Here is a 20,129-nt window from a genome sequence, read left to right on the forward strand (position 1 = left end):
GTAATTACATTTCCACGTAGAGTAATTAATTTTGTCTCGCTTTGCTTGTGCCTCTCACCACTCGCCACCCGCCTTGCCACTGCTGCTGACATTTGCCATTGTGTGTTGCATACTTCTGTGCGCTTTTTCTGCTGTCGTTAAATGTCACTAAGCTCTGGATTAGTTGCAGCCCGCACACACTCGCCTTATTATTATTATTATTATGTTTTATTATTTGATGAGCGCTTTAACATGTTTCGGTCACAATTCTCATATAATTTTCTTAAGCTAAATCTGTTTTATTGCTCGGCCTTTTCTGCCCCCAGGGACACACACACTCAGACTTGTTCTGGCGCACGTAGAGCTGAAACCATTAAAACCTTTTGCTGGCTACTTAAGTCCTTTGTCGCAGGTAGCCCCAAAAATATTGTGGCATAAATTATGCAGCTAGGTGGCCATAAAACTGACTCACATGACCTGTCAAATGTCAACGTGGCGTATGTGTAATTAAGCTTATGCGACGGCTTGTAGCTTGGGCTCCGACTGCAATACAATTTCATTTAAAATTAATGCAGGTTTTTATATTTATTTAGAAAAGTCTAAATATGAAATGTAACTCATTTTGAGCTGACAATTTGCTTTTGAAGAGTTTTCCAAGTGTAACTAAGTCGAACTAGCTGTTCTAATAGAGCAACTTTATGTCAATTGCTGCAAGCTGCTATTAAATTGTGGTTGGATGTAGTTTAGAGAAAATAGTTGTGCTAATTAGAATGCTAAGATATGTTGATAATTGAGCTGCTTTGGCAAAACTATAGAAAAATATTTAAAAAAATAAAAGAACTTCTAAAAATGATAAAAAATATATATATTTGCGCAATAAATATGAAAAATTATTTTTATAAATTTTTTTAAGTTTAGTTAGCACTTTTTTTCTTATAACTAAAATTTGTCTTTAATTTAGTTTTGATGTCACTCTGTCAGCTGCCTGTTGCCCAAAAAAAACCTTATTTGGGGAAACAAACATCTTTTCTATGGTATTAAATATAATTTTTAGCTGAATATATTTTGTAATTTGTCGTATTATTTGTGTTGGATACGAGGATTTTTATACCTGAGAGACTCAGACACCGTTGTCACATGTGCGACAACATAATTTGTTGTTAATGTACTCGGGAGTCGCTACTTGACCAGCAGCTGACACACGCACACACGCGCGCAGCATGGACAATTTGCTGACATTTTTAAAGTCCAGTCCGACACATAATTAACCCAATTAGAATGTGTGTGTGTGTGTCAACGCTAAGCTAAATTTATGTGAATTTTTAATTATGTCGGAGCTAGGAAAGAAAGGCATCCTATGCTGGCTGGGTGCTTGGCTGGCTGGCCGCAAACCAAACAACAACAGAGAGCAGCAGAACAAACGAGCTGAACCTGCTCGGCAGCTGGGTTAAATGAAAAACGTAGTAAACTGTGCGGCAAAACACCTGAGGATTCACCATGGCTACCAAAGCGACCAACAATGAGTGGCTAAGTGGCTACTGTTCTAGCTGCAGCTCCAACTCCAGCTTCAGCTCCAGCTCGTGCGGCTCCTTTAGCTGCTCTGCAGCTTGTTTGGGGGTTTGAGCCTGGCAGCTTTTTGCCATTTCCGGACGTGTCTTTTGTTTGCACGTTTACCTTGGCCATTGTTGTTGCTGCTGCTGCTGCTTGTTGGTCTAACTGCACTGTGACTTTTTCCATCTGTGTGTGTGTGTGTGTGTGCTGCAACCGCAAATAGAAAGCAAAGCCTGCTGCGAGCGAAGCTGTGGCAAAAGTTTTAAGCAAAATGTTGCCAAGTGTTTAACATTTTGTACGGTGTCAGTTGCTTCCTCTACTCGTGTGTGTGTGCGCACCTGAGGGACACAGACACCTGCAAATGAACTTGCCCTGCTAGGCTAAGCGTGCGGATAAATGTAAATTAAACAATGTTCAAGGGCCACAGCCACTGGCTGGTCGGGGCGACCAGTCTGCCAAGCCAGATGGCACACGTTTTAACTGGCGTTGATTTTTGACACACCCAAGTGGCCCTCTGTGTGTGTGTGTGTGTATGGGAATAACTATTGCGAGGTCTGCTTAAGGTATTAGATGTGTTAAAGTAGTTTTGTAGCTTTCGTTTAAGCGCAATTTTTACAGAGTTTCAGCTACAGAGAGCATTAGAGCAGAAGCTTTGGTGCTTTAATTGAGCTTTAAGTTACTTTTTAGCTTTTATCTAATATATTTTCTTAAATTTAATATATTAATTATTAATATTATTAATATTTGATGAGTGTTAATAGCGAGCTTTAAGTTAAATCAGATGTGTTCTATATGTTTTCTAAAACTTAAGTAAATTATCTGTTTCTAGTGAGCTTTTTAGCATTAACTAAATTAAGATTTGCAGATTAACCCAAACAAAATGAAAATAGTTATTAAATTTATCAGATGAGATTCGTTATTCAACTCTCGCAGTCTCCTGTAAATTTTGTGACAGCCCTCGCCTGTATGCATAGCCTTTTGGTGGCAACTTTTTAATAATTTATGCCAACCCGTTCAATTTAGTTAGGTCCGTCGACAAATGTGTTCATATTTTGGGGCGTTGATTTTGATTGCGAATTGTTGTCTGTTCATTTATGGAATTTCATTAGCAACTCGCCTCGCTGTGTCCAGCTTAAAGCGAGTGCGGAGGATGCTCGCATGTGTAAGCCAAATTAAAAGCAGTCCAAGCAGACAATGATATAAAAATTTATGAGCCACATTTGTTTTTTGCAACTAAAGTCAAAGGACAGCTAAAGCATTTATGGGTGCAGGACACAGCACGAACAGGAGACAGATAGCAGTGCTCCCTCTCTCTCTCTTCCTCTGTCCTTTTCTCTCGCTTTTGGTTCAAGGATAATCATTCAACATCGCGTGCCGCTAAAATTTCAAGGAGTGTGTATGTGATTTTTATCATGCAAACAGCCGGAAAATGAGCTAAAAAAGTGCTAAATGAGTAAGGTAAATGAAATTACCTGAACGAACACACCTCAAAATTGGACACACACTGTGCGAGAGAAAGAGAGAGAGGGAGGGAGGGAGTGTGGGTGTGTGTGTGTCCAGTTGTGCGTGTGTGTTTGTATTTCCGCTTTGCCTTTGACAGCATTGCGTGTGTGCGAGTGTGCAAACTTTTATTAAAGAGCGGAAATTACAAATTTGTCCGCTGCTAATGGATTTCCATTTCAATTTGCACGGCTTTCGACTCGAACGCATTTGCAGCACTTTAAGAGTTTTTTTCTGAGTAGCTCACGAAAATTTATGCAGCCTCAAAAATGTAGCCAGAAAATTTAATTTTCCTCACTTTGTATTTTCTATTTTTTTTTGGGCATTTGTTGTCGTCGTCCTTGCCACAAAACGCTAACGACTACAAAATTGCAAGAAAATTACCCGTTAATGTCCAACATTTATGGCCGCGACTGGAAGACGCTGTGGCAAAAGCCAGACATGGGCTCCAACTGCACTCTAGCCAAAAAATTCTTATATATATGTGTGTGCATGTGTTTGTATATATAAAGAAAGGCAAAACTATTATGGCCCTTGTGCTTATTACTTGCTGACATGCAAACACTTGCGCTCTCTGTCTGGCCAAACTATGTCTCCTCTCTTCACTTTTCAACGGCTGTCCGCGCTGATGCCAAGGACAAGGACATGGCGAGCTGACTTTAATTCGCGTGGGTATATACCTATATATATTACTGTATTGGGCTTTAAGCACACCTGACATTAAATATTTAAGTTATTTTGGCATTTAATTTCGAACCACCATAAATAATAACATGACACATATCAGCCTTAATTTATAAGCACAAATCGAAAAAGTAAATAAAATTGCTTTTCAACAAACTTAGCGAACCTGACACACATGTCGAGCAGTCATTAATAATGTAGCTGGATGCCACAGTCAAGTGGTTCACAATGAAAATCGACTGTCGAACCACAGTCGTAGGGTGGCTGAACCTCTGGTGACCAAGTGGAATGTCAAACGTGCCGCTTGCCACTGTCAAAGTAAATTTATGCACCCACCACGCTCCATGTGGTGGGGTGGTTGGGTGGTTGGGGTGGCCGCTATACGGAATTCCAAGCAGACTAAAAGTATTTTCTAGTTACGTCCAATGTCTGCTTTGCTGTCTGCAACTAATTTCAATATCATCAAAAATTAATTTCACTAATTCGATTAGAGGCACATTTTCCTCCACAAATATATTAAAGCTGCACCGCTCGAGTGTGTCGGGTGTGTGCGTGTGTGTTGCCTATTGTGCGTGTGCTGATGCTCTTCCTCATGCTCTGCATTCATTAATTTAAGTCAGCTCTCATTGTAACTTCTGACTTGGTCCAGTACGATGTGGCAATGGCGTGTGCGTTGCCCTGAAATGTCGATAATATATGGACATTAGCTTCATGATGGTTCGTAAGACCGTTTTTATGCAAAAAGCTAATTGCCTAAATGTTGCCACTTAAGAGGTTCCCAAGCTCAAAGAAAATGAGAGAAATTCAAGCTTCATTTTGGACAGATAACATTTGGTATTGAAACTCTCAGCCCGGATTGATTGCTCATCATACATAGGCCTCATATTTTCAGAGGTAGAGCTGGTGAGTGTCGACGAGGGGTCGCGAGTTCGATCTAGACTCTTGGCCTTGGCCATATATCTCTATCTGTCGTTTCCTATATCATTTTCATTTTGTATCTATTTTCTATATTTGTTCGATCTCTTTATAAAACTCTCTATCTATCTACATTTTTTCTTTGTTGCCTTTCCTCATTAATTTTGTCGCTCTCTCTTTTCTTTGTTCTCTTCTCAGACCCTTTTTCCTTCTCTCTATATTTTATTTTTTTTTTTCTCGTACTCTCCAACGGCCTCTTCTTCTCTGTATAGTTTCATTGTCCTTCTATGCTCTCTCTCTCTTTCTCTAATTGCTTCTGTCTCTCTCTCTCTCTATGTCCCTCTCTCTCTATATATATATATTTATATTTTCTTTGCCCTGTGCTTGTCTCCCTCTCTTTCTTTCCTTTGTATCTCGTTCTCACTTCGATGCCCTTCTTTCTTACTGTCTGTCTCCTTCTCTTAAATTCTTTCTTATCATCCTTCTCATTCACTTCGCTCTTGCTATTGCCTCAAGTCTCATCTTTAATAACATGAACTTTAACCCCTCTGTTTACACACACCTCTTGTGGACTGAGCATTTAATTAGGTTTAAGGAATAAACTCCAGCTTAAAAAACATATATGCAAAAAATGAGAAACCTTAATAGCGAATTACACACAACATTTGAGAAACATTTGGGTTTTCATTTAAGAAGTAAAGAATAATATGCTTATGCAAATGAAATCCCAGGTAAAAGACGTGCCACCTGGCCTCCTTCTGCTTCAATTGGGTTTTTTCTTTTTATTTAATTTGGCTTTATGGGCGCAGCCGCGCCTTATTTCATTTCAAGCAAACAAAGAGCAAAGCCAAATAAAAAGTAAAAAATAAATGTTTTTGCCTCATGTGTGTGTGCGTGAAAAGGCATTTGTAAAAGCCAAATGGAAGCCAAGCATATTCACATCAAGCGCCAAAAGTCACGAGTGAAGTGGCGGGTGTAGGATGTAGCGGGTGTGAGGCCGAAGTAACTTCAACCCCAGACCCAATCCTCAGACCCTCCTGCTCTGCTGCGAGGCAAACGTGCGCTTGCTTTACACTAATTGTCTTTGCTGTGCGTGCGTGCGAGCTGTAAGGGTGTCTCCGTGAGTGTGTGTGTGTGTAATTGTGGTTGTGTGTGCATATATTTAACGGATGTTTAGCTACGCGTATGCGGCAGTTGCCTTTTATGGCCACTCTGTACGGCAGCCTCTTTCGAAAGAATTCCAAAGCAACTGTGAATTCTTCACCTGCAGCATTATACGATGCATGCACATATATTTATATGCACATTGTTGCACACCTGGCCAATTATGCACACTATTTATAAGGCAAATGCAATATCATTATACGCTTAATGATCAAAAATACATTTTAATAAAGGCGCAGCAGCTAGCGTTTCGCTATGTCAGACACTTCCGTTCGCTTGACTCAGCAAAAAAACCCAAAAAAAAAAAACTATATATATATATATATATATATATATATATATATATATATATATATATATATACAAGTAAGAACGCTCTAGTCGGAGGTGACGGACTATGAGATACCCTGAACCTTGTCCGATTTGTTTTTTTTTTAATAAATACCTTATAATTTCAGTATCTATCGTGTGGCCAAGGCCCAGGGCCGAGATCGAACTCGCGACTCTTCGGCGTCGCTCACCATCTGAACTTAAACTTAATGTATTTTTTGGGGAAATTGGGAGCTGATACCCAAAATGTAAAAAAATCAAAATTGTATAAATTATACATGAATCTAAATGCAAAATTTGGTGCTTCTAGTCACAAAGACGTACGAGATATAGACTAATATTAATATTAATAACGGTTTCAATCGATAACATTGAAATGGGAATAGTTATCGATAATTTTAGCAAGACCTAGAACCAAAATTTTAAGTTTTTAGCTTTATAGGTTCATACGACTTAACTCGTCATCCTGAATATAAAAAAGAACTTTTATCTTACTCTGAATTCTCCTTACCCATGGGTTCAGGGTAGAGTAAGACATCTATGTATTAGATGTAGCGACTTATGCACGTGTGTGTATGTATGTATGTGTGTATGAATGTATGCATATTCCAATTTATTTACGCCTGCACTTAGCGGATGTCAATCAAATAACTCCAACTGTGAGAGACGCCACAGGATTCGGTTTATGGTCGGTTGTTGCTTGTTTGTCATTCTCGTTGCCAATTAAAAGTCGCCAAGGCAATGGGACAGTGGTAATAAGGCAGCACGGCAGGATAACAAGTCACTCACTTGCTCAGTCAGTCAGGCGGGTGGCGCAGCGTGTGGGCGCTCGCATGTCCTGCCAAACTAAATTAATTGCAGTCCTGCCTACTCCCCAAATTCCTGTAGCTGATGTGCAAATTAACATTACAATAGCAATAAGAATAAGTGCTGCAGCTCCATGCCTAAAACTTGCGTAGATTAATCGGCCTGATTAACCACACGCATACCGCACTATATAGTATATATATATAACATATATGTACAATTCGCCTTAAGTCGGCTTGCCTATTCCTGATGCAATTATTTTGAATGACTTTTGTAAATGATATTTCCGTTGAATTTGTGCATACATATAAATACACATACGTATATAAGCAGCCGACAGCCTACCTTGGAATTTGTGTGATAGTATTTATTGCAGTATTTATATTTAGTATTCTTTCAACTTCAGGTTCGTATATCAAAATTCAATGCAACCTTGCGTTTTTCTATCGATCTGCTGTTCCTACGACACATCGTTAAAGTTTGCGCAGCTGATCAAAATCAGCTGACGTAAAAAAATCGTTTTTATAGTAATTTGAATTCGCCAGAGGCGGGCACTGGATCAGCACGTACACTGTTTTTGTAACTCTCGAAAGAACTTAACTGCTCGCTTAACAATGTCAAATACATTTATATGACAGAGCTTACTGAACTTGATAAGCTTTGCATGTCTCTAGAATTGTGATAAAACTGCACGCACCGTTCTAAACATTCTAAACATTGATATAAAGTGTATAATATACATTCAGAAACACCAAATTTTGCACATAGATTCATATATAATTTATACAAAATTAAAAATACATTAAATCTAAGTTCAGTAGTAATGCTTTCATGAAGAAACCAATTTTATGTATGTATGTTTATTAGCCATTATCTTATATTATATTACTATTATTTTCGCCTTCATAGTGAATCAAAACATAGTATAATGTCATCAGTTAAAATATCGAGCGAGTTGAATATTTTGAAATTGAATAACGATTGCCTTGGTATCATACTCAAGTACTTGGACGACTCTTAGTTTTATGCTCGATTCGCGCAGCTTAAAGCACATACAATGTTTGGAGAGACTGTCATTAGATGTCAAAGTAGCTGCCGAAGATCTTCGGGATCTATGGCTATACGAGGTTGCTGGAGAGCTGAGCGATATTGTGCCGCATTGTCAGAACGTAAGGGAAATAGCCTTTTCAATGCTCAACTCACATGAGTCCTTTGCAAGTCTTGCGGAGCTACCCAACTTGAAGAAACTTATCATCAAATCCACAAATGCAACTTTATCTTGTGCTAAGCTTTTGCAGCTTCTCAATGCATTAAATGCCAATGAAAGTCAATTAGGCAATTAGTTTGATATTATTCTCTAGCTTGAATTTTGAACAGACAGCCAAAATAATCAAATTGAAATCGTTGAAAGAACTTCGCTGTGCTTTCGAGGACGCCAGATGCATTGATCTCTTGACCGATCTGACTGAACTTGAGGTGCTTTACATAATGCTGGATAGTGGTGGAACTTTTGGCAAAGAGTGCCTTAACATTCTCAGATCTTGCAGAAAAAGGCCACTTCTGCACATAAATGCAAATCTCTCAACAGACTTTCTAGGCAAGGCGTTGCAAGTTTTGGAAAAGGTGCGAAACGTTTACAAGCAAAAGCCGCTATTATTATATTTCATAATCGTAACAATTAAGTCTTTAAAATGCCTCGCATATTTCAGCGCTGATTTGATATATGGGCTAGCGAATAAGCGAGCCATGCTCTCGACATAAATCATCTAGACGAAATAATGATGCATTAAAAATAACAAACAACACAGACGCTGGCAGCGTTGCGCCAAAGGCGTTTCAGTTTGTGACGTCACACTCCCGACACAAAAAATTTGAACGAATTTGAATGCCTTTTGTCAGTGCGAAATGAACTGCGAAAGTAAGTGCGCCTCAGTTTTCCCAAAGATCTCAGCCTACACCTGAGCTACATTTATATTATTTTATTTTTATTTATTTATTTTTTTAGTGCTCTTTGGCCAATTGCCAGGCGTATTGTGTACGTTTGTCGTATTTTGTAATTGGTTGCAATGGCCCAGCGCTACAAAAAGAAGCAAAGAACAGACCTTAAAGACCTTTACATCTACGACTATTCGATACCCTGAACTAGCTTTGATATGTATATGTGCCATATATCAATGTGAGTCGGAAATCTTGCACTCATTTGTCAACAACTTAGTCATACTTTAACTATATTATCTCATTTTTAAAGATATTTCTATAATTTTCATATAAATTTATATTATTATTGCATTCTCTGGAATACTTTTAATATTTCATTATTTAGAGTTAATTTTTGTTGGTACAGAATTTGGCAATGAACCAAAAATAAGCGGCCACAGCAACAGCAACAACAACAACAGCAGATATGTACAGGTGTGAAAAGTCTGTGATCAAAACGTCGGAAAATTCAAGTCGTTGGCGATTGGCTCGTTTTCTTTGCCCTTTTATTTATACTCAATTTATTTACAGAAGAAGAGAGCTTAAGCTCAGCTAATTGCATTTAAAAGTCAGTGAGTGGAGCAATCAATGTGGTTTAACCTTTAAAAAGTTGAAAAGTCAACGTTAAACAGATTGCCCAGCGCACGCATCGTTTTAGCCACGCCCTCAGTGTGTCAAACACGCTAATTTACTGTTACATTATTTACATACACACACACACACAGCGATAAAACTGAAAGGTTGTCACTTTGGAGGCGTTAGGCGGTCGCTCGTTTCACGGCATTTGCCGTAGAGTGGGTGGCTGAACACACACAATAAGAAGAAAAACACGAAGAATAAATACAACATCGACGAGGAGGTGGCAACAGGGCGCATGAGCAATGCCCTTTCTGCTGGCAACATGTTCGAAATGTTGTCAACCAAAATAATGAACACTTAACAAATAGCAAAAATTATAGTTAGTAAAATATTATATTATTTTGAAACAAAACGAACATCTAACACTATACATATTTATGGCCTAAACGATTCCTATTCACCTATTTTGTTGCAAAGAAAAAACTAACTTAAAATGTTGCTAAGCTATGCACTGGCAACATGAATAGGATCCACAAAGTTTCCCGCCAATTGCAGGCCAAGCCGAAGTGTATACACACATACACACACGCACTAACATATATATATATACACTGGCAGTGGCAGTAGCAACCCCGAAAAGCCGCAAAGCAAACAAAGCTGTGATGGGGGTGGGGCCGACGAGTGGCTAGCGCTTGGGTTGGGTTAGGTTAGTCGTCACCTGACGCTCCATCGGCTGCCGTTTCGTACAGCAAAGAGCATCAAATCTGCTCCAAAGCTTAAGCCCAAACCAAAAGCCGGCAACTGACTAAACCCTCGGCTAGCCGTCCCGCCGCCGTCCGTCATCCACAAGCAGAAGCCCAACATACAGAACTGTTATTTACATTTTGTTTTGCCGGCTTTTCAGCTATACACGAAGTGGCCAGCCGAACCAAGCGCCATCGCGAGCCGAAGGCGTGCAGCCCTTCGGCTTGTCGCTCGTTTCGCGTTCGCATTTGCCAGTGCCCGTTTCCGAAACGTTTCGAACAGCGCATCAGTTGGCAACGGCCTGTACGCTAATACGGACGTTAGTTTCGCACGTCATTTCCCTTCAAGCACACACAAATTTTTGAATTTTAAAATTTTTGAATTCTGAGCTGCTTTCTGTGTGTTATTTTCAGTTATCGCGATTTGCGTTCGAAGTGTGCAATTGGTGCAAATCATTTTGTGCAATGAATTGAGGAAATAGCCTGCGCGCAGCCAAACGAAACCAAAACAACAACCAAAATTAATAAAAGAATAGAAAAGTATGCAAAAGAATTACAATTTTGAAAAGCAAAAAGTGTTAAACATTTTAAAATTCGCTGTGTGTGAAAAATCTACGTGTGTCTGAAACTAAAGCCAACAGCTGATATGGCGCAAAAGGTAAATTTCTAGGCTACAAAAAAAAACGAAGAAAATTGTCAACAGCAAATGTTAATTAAAGACAGGCGCAAAAAAACCAAAAAAAAAAAAAAATAAAATAAAACCAAAAATGAAAAATTTAAAAAAAAGAACATGGAAAATGTTGTTGAGGCTGCCAGAGCCAATCTCATCCATCACTCAATTGCCTGTTCAGTAATTTGAACAGTTTTTTGTTGACTCTTCTGCTCGCCCTGCCAGCGACAACGAATAGTTCTCTATTTATTTTTATTTTTATTTTCATTTTCATTTATTTTTGCTTAAACAACTGTGCATTAAATTTAATTTTGAAATTTTAATTGAGAGAAATACGCCACAATGCACATGTGTTTGTTTTTGCTGCTGCCTCTGCTGTTGTTGTTGAATTTGTTATTGTTATTGTATTGTGCTCCATTGCGTCAGTTCCCCATTTTTGTAGTAGGCAAGAGCCCATCGTCTGGTCGTTAGCGATAAATAATCAGCAGCCGCTTTGATTTGCGTCTGCTGCCATAAATATTTATGCAACTGGACGCACTTGTTTAAACAGACACACGGCCGGACGGATGGACGGACGGAGGGGCAGACGGACAGAGAGCACTTCATAAGTATCTGTGACGGTTCGATTGATCCGTCATGGCACAATTATGTTGCCATATCATAAATGAAATTGTTTACGACCTGGCCACGCCCACACAATTAAAACTTTGATATTTGAATAGTCGGCATAGAGATATATATATATATATGCATACATGTATATATATATCCTTATATAGCTTAACATTGTTTTGATCTTATCAGCTGAGGCGCCTCTTTCTCTCTCTCTCTCTCTCTTTCTCTCTTACCTAGCCTCAGTCTCATTGTTCTGGTTGCATGTTGAGGCTAACAAAATAATTGACAAAACAAATCATTTACGTGGCAAAAAGTTTTTGGTTAAACTGCAGCACACGGCGACGAAACACGCAACGCGACTAACTGACGACATCGGCAAGGGCTATATATATATATATTTATATATATATATATGCTCATAGATGTATATACATAGCCCAACAATGGCAAGCAAGACAATGTGAATTCCAATGTTGCAATCTGTCTATGTGACTGTGTGTGTGTGGTAGAGGCGAGTGCAATTTGCAATTTGTGGCATAAACGCAAATTCAACGAATTAAAGTGCCAAAATTTGTTCTACAAATATTCATAAATTAAATTACAAATGTTTTACGCTTTTCATGTTAAATACACATCAAACATATATAATACATAGCACAGTTATAGGGCTGCATTTGGTGTTCTCATAAATAAAAGCCAAGCTTCAGACCTTGATCAATTTATAGGTAGACAAATTTCTTTAAAATATTTTTTTTTTTTTTTTTTTTTTTTTTTTTCGTTTTTATTTCTTTATTTTGTTGCAGCTTATTGTCTTAGACTCTATAGCGCATTTAGCTCTAAACCTTAACTAATGGGAGGGCAGATATGCCAATTATTCTGCACTTGTAGCTACTATCTTAATTAGTTCTAATATTGTCTAGAGGATGCAATCTCTTCAGTCTTCGCCTATTGTTGTTTATAGCCAGGTTGCTTGCGAGATGGTTAGGATGCGCTGCAAGTCTGTCCGCGTATCTTGAACTGTGTCGCCCAATGAGTTCAGCAACTGTGGGAATTGCTAAATCCCTATGTAAGACTGAGTTTCTTACAAACCAGCTGGCTCCAGTCCATCTGCGTAGTGCTTTATTCTGCAGGGTCTGAATTTTGTTCCTTGTAGTCTTCGCCGAGGAGCCCCATAGAGAGATACCATATACGAAGGTTGGGACAACTATTGCCTTGTAGATGGCGGCCTTGCTGCTGTAAGACAACTTGCTTGAAGCTCTCAGCATCCAGTCGAGGGTTTTTAGCTTGCTTTTGCATTTTGAGGTTACTTGACTTATGTGCGCTTTAAAAGTCAGCCTTCTGTCTTTAAAATATTATAGACTTTATTTTATTGTAATCAATTCAGATGTGTTATTAGTATAGAAGATTTCTGAAATTTGACTGGATAAGTTTTAGGGATAATTGTCACTTGATCGATCTTAGATACTTTCGAATTCTATTCAGTTTACTAAATTCTTCGTATAAATTTGAACAGATATAAAGCAGTTTTCATTGTTTCCTAATACAACTGACCTCTGTCCCAGCTCAGCTGACTGAATTCCCCAAACACCCAGAGCACACTCAGCAAGCTATTCACAGTATTTTCCTCTTGCTTAAAATATTTGTACATTTTCGAGCATTTCTTGATCATTTCATTATATTTCCCCCAATTTAATGCTCATTAGCAATAAATTGAATCGACTTCGCTTTTAGCTCTTAGCTAGTTCCAAGAGCTGAACTGTTTAACTAGTTCCAAGATTCGAGCCTGAATCTCTTAGCTTGTTTACTATAATTCTATAATATATACAAATTGAGCATATTACACATACGCAGCGTGTTACACATACGCCGCGTGTGCTCGTTTGCATTTGAGCAATGGTTAATAAATTTAATTGTGTGTGATCTGCTGCTCCTGCTTCTTCTTCTTCGTTTTCATCTTTTATTTGATGTTCTCTGTTTTCATGCGAAGTCTTTTCGATTAGTGCGAAAACATCTGGCCGTCTAGCATTTGAGGCAATAAATCTGATCGCATTGACTGGCGCTTAGTGCCGAAATAGATGAATGTTAACTCTGTCGAAAAATGTGTCTAAAAATCATACAAAAATTGCTTTTAATTGGCTAAATCAGTCAATTACTCTCGGCACATTTGCCGACTCGATACAAAACTTTTGGCCACAATTTAAATTACATTTGGGGAGCGAAAAAAAACCGCAAATTTTTGTCGTCTGTGGCTGGGAATTTCAAGGGTGTTTATTTGGTTTGTGGCTTACAGTCGATTGCCTGATTTACACACACCACACACACACATTTATATATATGTATAGAGTCAACATGTTAACAAGTTAACAAGCTGTTAAACACACTCCACGAGCGCAATTTTTATTGCTAAAAATCCGCACATTTATTGCTATTAGTTTTTGGTTATTGGGTGGCAAGGACCCCAAATGGCTCTAGGCCTGATAAATAGCTTGCCTGCCTCTCGACTTGTTTATCAAAATCGAATAGCACACGCTACAGGCGCCTCACAGCAGGCAATTGCCATTTGATGGTTTTTCTATAACGCTAATATAATAAGTATTATTAGGAACAATAGTCGTAGTTGTGCGAGATATAAATGTGAGGATTGAATTCTTTATGGCTATGGTACAGAAAATGCCAATGAAAAGCTATACAAATTTTAATTGCGCTATAGAAACTCAAGTGTCATTTAAATACATTTATTTCATATTTATTTTAAAGCACTTTTTCATGCCATTTTCATTTGGACTTTGCGAAATCTTTAGGGTCTCAAGTGTTGGATTTTTATACTTTTATTAATCACATTTAAAGATGAGTTTCTATCATTTCTTATCGTATATATCTAAGATTTAATTGAATTATATATTTTAGATTTAATTGAACTCATTGTAATTGGTCTCGATTTATAGGTATATATATATATATATATATCTGATATATTTATGGCTTTTAGTGATTTATAGATTTTATTATTATATTTTTGGCATATGTGTTTTTATAGATATAGTTTTTGAGTGATTGTAGTGCCTCTCTTTCTCTCTGTCTCTTTCCCTCCTTCTTTCTATTAATATCTTTTACTGCACCCTCTTTCTATTTTTCTCCCTAATTTACTTCTTCTCTCTTTCTTTTCGTCATTCTCATTCTCATTGTATATTTATCATTATCTCTCCTTTCTTAGTCTATCCTCTTCTCTGTCTTTCTCCCTCTTTCTGTCTCTCTTTTTCTTTCTCTTCTCATCATTTAGCCTAGATTCTTTCTCTTCTTCTCCTGCTCTCTCCTTCAGTCTCCCATTCTGTTTCCTTCGTGTTGCCTTCGCACGTATACTTTTATGTAAATTGCTGAGAATCTCATAGAAAGGCGCTACACACTTCGAATATTTACTCAATAGTCAGCTATAAATGCCTTTGTGCTGCTACTGCTGCTTGTGCTGTCCTTGGTAACAGGTGCTTCAACGCGACGACTGGGCAAATAAATAGACTCGCTTATAAGTTTATATAACTAGGAAATAGTTTACGGCCGGACAGAACTTTATGGCGTTTTAATTGTTTTTCTTTTGGTAGCAAGGTGAAAACGCTTTTGGCTTCGCTGAGTTTTCTGCTCTCTCTGGATGGTCGGGGTCAGCATCTGCCTTCCAGTGTCGACGCCAACTCTGTCACTTAGCCAATCAAGTTTTCCTCGCAGCTGTGGCTTGTTTATTTATGTGCGCCTAATTTATATTTTTCTCTTTTCTGTAGTCTGGTTAGCTGCTTTTGCACGCTGGTCCGCTGCTCCGTTGCTCCCAATTGTAATAATAATATATAAAAATTTCAACGGCTTTGTCATCGTCGCCCCGCTGGGCGCTATAATTACCCAGAAGAGATGAGAAATACTTAGACGCACACACAGTGGCAAATCGCAGGCACATTACCTGCGCATATTTGTGCAGTTACAGCATCAGCATCAGCATTGGCACCTGGCCCCGCACATGACCTCACCTGCTGCCTGCTGCATCATCAAAGCAGCCGTCGCATTAACTTTGCATCTAAACAGGCAGCCAAAAGCCAAAAGCCAAGAGCCGTTGCAGCTATTAAAAATCAAAAAAAGAAAAGAATTTGAAACGGAAAACGGCCAAATGGAAAATTCCAAGCATATCAAAACCATTTGGGCCACAATTACAATTGCAATTTCAATTGCAATTGGCGAATTGGCGAATGCGAATCGCAGGTGCTGAGCTGCTCGCTAATTTATGAGCCGTGCATTGCGGCCAATTGTAACCGTAAATTGGCACTTTGAATTATACAAGATGCCCAGCCACTGACCCCCTTCATAGAGACTCCACTATAGCCCGCCGTTTCTCTAAAGGCTCTTCTCCTTTAGACTGTACTACAAATGCAGCAAATTAGCTCTGCTGCGCCTTCTTTATAGCGTCTTCGCTTTGACTCTTCTCTATAGCAGCTAAGCCTTTAGCCACTCCATAATCTCTTTTCTCTACCCACTTTCCTATAACACCCTCTAAATAACATCTTTATCTATATCTATAGCCTTTCCTTCTTTAGAGCATTTTCTCTTCTATATAGCCATCTCCCCTTTGCCTTCCTCTTCTCTAGCTTCCTCCAGCACACCTCATTTCTGTGGTTTTACTTATACATATCTCATATTTCTCTTCTCTTGTAGCTTCTCCTCAATGGCCTCTTTTTTCTAATTCTCCTTCTACTCTCCAGCTCTCTCCTCTCATCTAGAGCATCGCCACAGTAGCTCCTCCGCTCTGTCCCCTCTCTAGTCGCTTCTGCATGCAAGCAATTTGCATTAGCTGTGAAAATGTGTCAATCGCCCCAAATGGCTGCTAATTGGAATTGTGCTAAAATAACGGTTAATTTCGATTAATTCCATCCTTTGTGATACAGTTTGACCTCTTTACAAGTGACAAAATGGATCAAAATAAAAGGACTGCAACTTTTTTCTAATTAAAATGCAAATGCCGCAATTGTTCTATGCATAAAACAGTGTTGTAAAGCGAGCGAATTGATACATTCGTATGGCTTGACCCGCTTCTGAATGACACAAAAGAAAACTAAATGAAATTAACCAGCTGAAAGACTCCAGGACTCTCGTTCTTAGGTATATATAAAGTACTTCAGTTTATACAGCCGCCAGTGTTGTAAGGCGCTGGCAGTTGACCTGATTTTACCGACAAAAAGCACAGTTAAGATGCAGTAGGTACACTTTGAGCTGTTTGTGAATAACAATGAATAGTAAAAGTAAAGTGAAATAGTCTCGAAAGTTCTTTTGAAATGCGGAAAATAATGGCGTTCAAATTGCTCTTTAGTCAATTATGTGCTGAGAAATGACTGAATTGCAGCAGCTCTCTAGCTGTCAGGCACTGCGATCGATAACATCGATAATTATAAATAACAAATTCTCAACTCTTTCAGCCGAGAGCTGTGCCAGCGGCCATTACTGACTGTGCTATACACTGTTCGCAGTTGAACGTAAAGAAAAAGTAAATGTCGGGCTGATTAAGAATAGATGAACGAGTCAGCTTGACTAATAGATGCACAGTTAAGAGAATGAGAGAGTGAGAGATAGAGAAGGAGAGAAAATATGAGCAAGTTTGGCTATCACTGTCTCTGTCGCTCTCATTCTAATTCTCATTTTCTCTCTCTTTTATTTCCTCATGATCTCTCTCTTTTCCTCCCTCCATCCCTCCCTCCCTCCCTCTCTTCCATCCTTCTTTCAAACACTTGGCAAAGTAAAAGCATTCTAGCTATAAACACTTAAGCCAAAACATCCGTTCACATATATACTCCTCATGCGCGCACTGCGAACAGAGTATCTGCATGAAGTATATATAAAATGCTCATAAATACGAGTATAACGCATATGTATAAATAAATTATTATCTGATTGATGTTTTTACGTCAGGAAACGATTTGCCAATGGCGTGAAATTTACTCTCACTGATTTTGTTGCTTTTGTTGTTTGTTGTTGTTGCTCTTTTTGTTGGTTGTTGTTGTTGCTGTTATTATTGTCGGCTTACGTGTTTCGAGCTTCCTGTGCCAAGGATTTGTATCGAATTTACTTTTTATTGATTGGCACTGTGTGAGCCCACGCTAATAATTAGCTAACTAACTGCAAATGCTTCTCGTTGGGGCCATAAATTCCAATGGCTGACATTTCGTGTCAAGGCTCAGCAACGAGTCGGCAGCGATTGATAAATTAATCAAAATTAGTCCTTGAGAGTGCATAATAAATATTTATAGCATGCTTAGACGAAGCGAATTCTTTTTTATTTTTCCAATTTCAATTGCAATTTAAACGTCCATCAATAACGTGGACAAGAAAACGTTAAAGCAGAGATTAAGCTCAAGACGCGGGACTTGAGACTTCAGACTTTGTTGGCCATATTTCAAGCGATATAGAGGGAGAGAAATAGAGAGACAGAGAGAGTGAAATGAACTCGGCCTGACAACGATGCCACTTAAGCCAACTGAGAAGTGGAGGAGCTGGGAGCTGGGAGTTGTGACTCCTTCCCTGGGTGCCACTGACAAATGAAGACTGACATTTACAAAACAGCTGAAAAACAAAACCAAATCTCGCGACAGGCGAGTCGAGTCGCGTCGAGTTGAGTTGAGTTTTTAAAAGCAACTTGTTGTCATAAGGCAGCCAGTTGGCAGCAGGCGGGGGCGCAAACGTTTTTCTGCGTACGTAAAAGATTTAAAATAAAACCACTTAGCGGCTGCAACATTTGTTCGACAATTGCTAAAGCTCTGGCATAGCGTGATAAAGTGTCCTTGAAGACGTTAAAGGCAGCGTCAAGCGGATCTAGAACAGATGTCAAAGTGGGAGGGGAAGCAGAGCGAATAGCATTGGGAAAATTTTCGTGTGGAAGCAAAGAACTGAATAATATTAATACAAAATTATATAAAAATAAAACAAAAACATTTTTAATTAATTAATATTTCAAAAATTAATTTTTAAGAGTATGTTAAATTATTAAATATTATTTACTAATCTTTTTGTAGATTTTTTCAATTACCCAAAAATATTTATTTTTTTAAGCGCAAATCATTTGTAAAAATTTTAAAATTAAAGACTATAAAAATATTTTATATAGAATATTTTATAAATATAAATTAATTAATTTAAAATAAATAATTGATGTAAATTAATTTTTCTACTGTTCTGTTTACTCAAAATAAAAGATTTAAATCAAAATCTAAAAAATAAATAAAAAAGATTAAAAATCTGAACATAAAAAATATTTTTAATAATATTACTTATAAACTCAAATTAAAAATATTTTTTATCTTTAAATGGTGGAAAAATGAATTAATTTTTATTATGTAAAGTTATTTGATAAAGTATTTTAACTCAAAACATAATTAACCTAAAATAATGTTAAGCCAACAAAGCCAAATCTAAGCATAAGTTGTAGATGCAGAAATTGTGTTTATTTTCGAACTGAATGCAACTTAGTTAATATATTTATGCAAATTGCATTTTAATGCAATTTAAGCAGAAATGTTGCCCAAGGCATATATAGTCTTACTATATATTTATATATATATATATATATATATATATATATATATATATATATATATATATATATATATATATATATATATATATACATATCCTATTTATATATTTCCCTCATTGAATTGTATATTATTCACTTTTATATAAATATATATGCACAACTTATTTTCTTTGCTGACTATTTCAATTAGGTTTTGTTTATTTTGGTTGCAATTTAAACAATTAATGTCAAGCAGAGCAGACGAAGACGAAATAATTGTGTTCTGGACTTCATCAACTTGAGCTAATCAAATTAATTTAATTTCAGCTCATTGGCTCTGCCTTAGCATGGAATACTATTAGATAGATATACAAACACAGGGCTAAGCAAAATTAAATATATAATTTAAATAAATAGAAGTAGCTAAAACCAAAAAAATATACATGAACTGTGTTACAACAGCAACAAAAGTGGCATTTGCGGGGGTGTCACAAAAATAGCCAGCAAAACGAAATATTTATGTAGAAAATCGCTTTTGTATTGCATTTTCGTTGCGGACTCGTTATCCACCTGCGGCAGTCGGCATCATTATGATCTTCGTAGCTGTCCATTTCAATATATTTCTATACACAAGCATATATATATGTATGTATTTTTAGCGCAATTTTCATTATTAACTAAAAACTGTCAGACACACACGCACACACATGCAGGCACACACCTGCAAAAGCAAGGCAGCCCATGTGCACTTGAATGTCAGAGTGTGTGAGTGTGAGCGAGACGGCGAGAGGCAGCCAGGCGGAGCGGAAATTTCGTATAGTGTTGGAAGCTGTCAACAATTTGAAACGCAACAAGTTGCCAGCAACAAAATGGCGGAAACGTGTCGCTGCCGGCGTCGCTGTCGCCGTCGCTGTCGCCTTTGACGTTGCATCAAAGTTTCTTTTGTCGCTCATCGAGGGCCGCCTCTAAATTTATGAAATGATTTATGCATTTTTAAACGAAACTTTAAACTTTTTTATTGCTTCGAGAGTTGCAGCTGGAGCAGGAGCAGCAGCAGCATCCTAATTGTGGCAAACTT

General features: G+C 37.9%; 1 protein-coding gene and 1 long non-coding RNA gene across 2 annotated transcripts in view; both read left to right on the forward strand.

Annotated features, from left to right (window-relative positions):
* Positions 1–3,529: 3,529 nt before the first annotated feature.
* On the forward strand, positions 3,530–9,129 carry LOC115483416. Its single transcript, XR_003944348.1, has 4 exons — positions 3,530–3,702; positions 7,840–8,553; positions 8,640–8,848; positions 8,936–9,129. It is a non-coding gene; the product is annotated as an uncharacterized LOC115483416 (long non-coding RNA).
* A 1,401-nt stretch (positions 9,130–10,530) lies between these two features.
* LOC111593223 (bromodomain-containing protein DDB_G0280777) overlaps positions 10,531–20,129 on the forward strand; it is a 38,296-nt gene continuing 28,697 nt past the window's right edge. The window contains exon 1 of the mRNA XM_030225258.1: positions 10,531–10,887. The gene's annotated coding sequence lies outside the window, so the exon portion shown is untranslated. The remainder of the gene's footprint in view (positions 10,888–20,129) is intronic.

Source organism: Drosophila hydei, unplaced genomic scaffold, assembly GCF_003285905.1.
Source record: "Drosophila hydei strain 15085-1641.00,03,60 unplaced genomic scaffold, DhydRS2 tig00008128-arrow-arrow-pilon, whole genome shotgun sequence".
Taxonomy (NCBI): Eukaryota; Metazoa; Arthropoda; class Insecta; order Diptera; family Drosophilidae; genus Drosophila; species Drosophila hydei.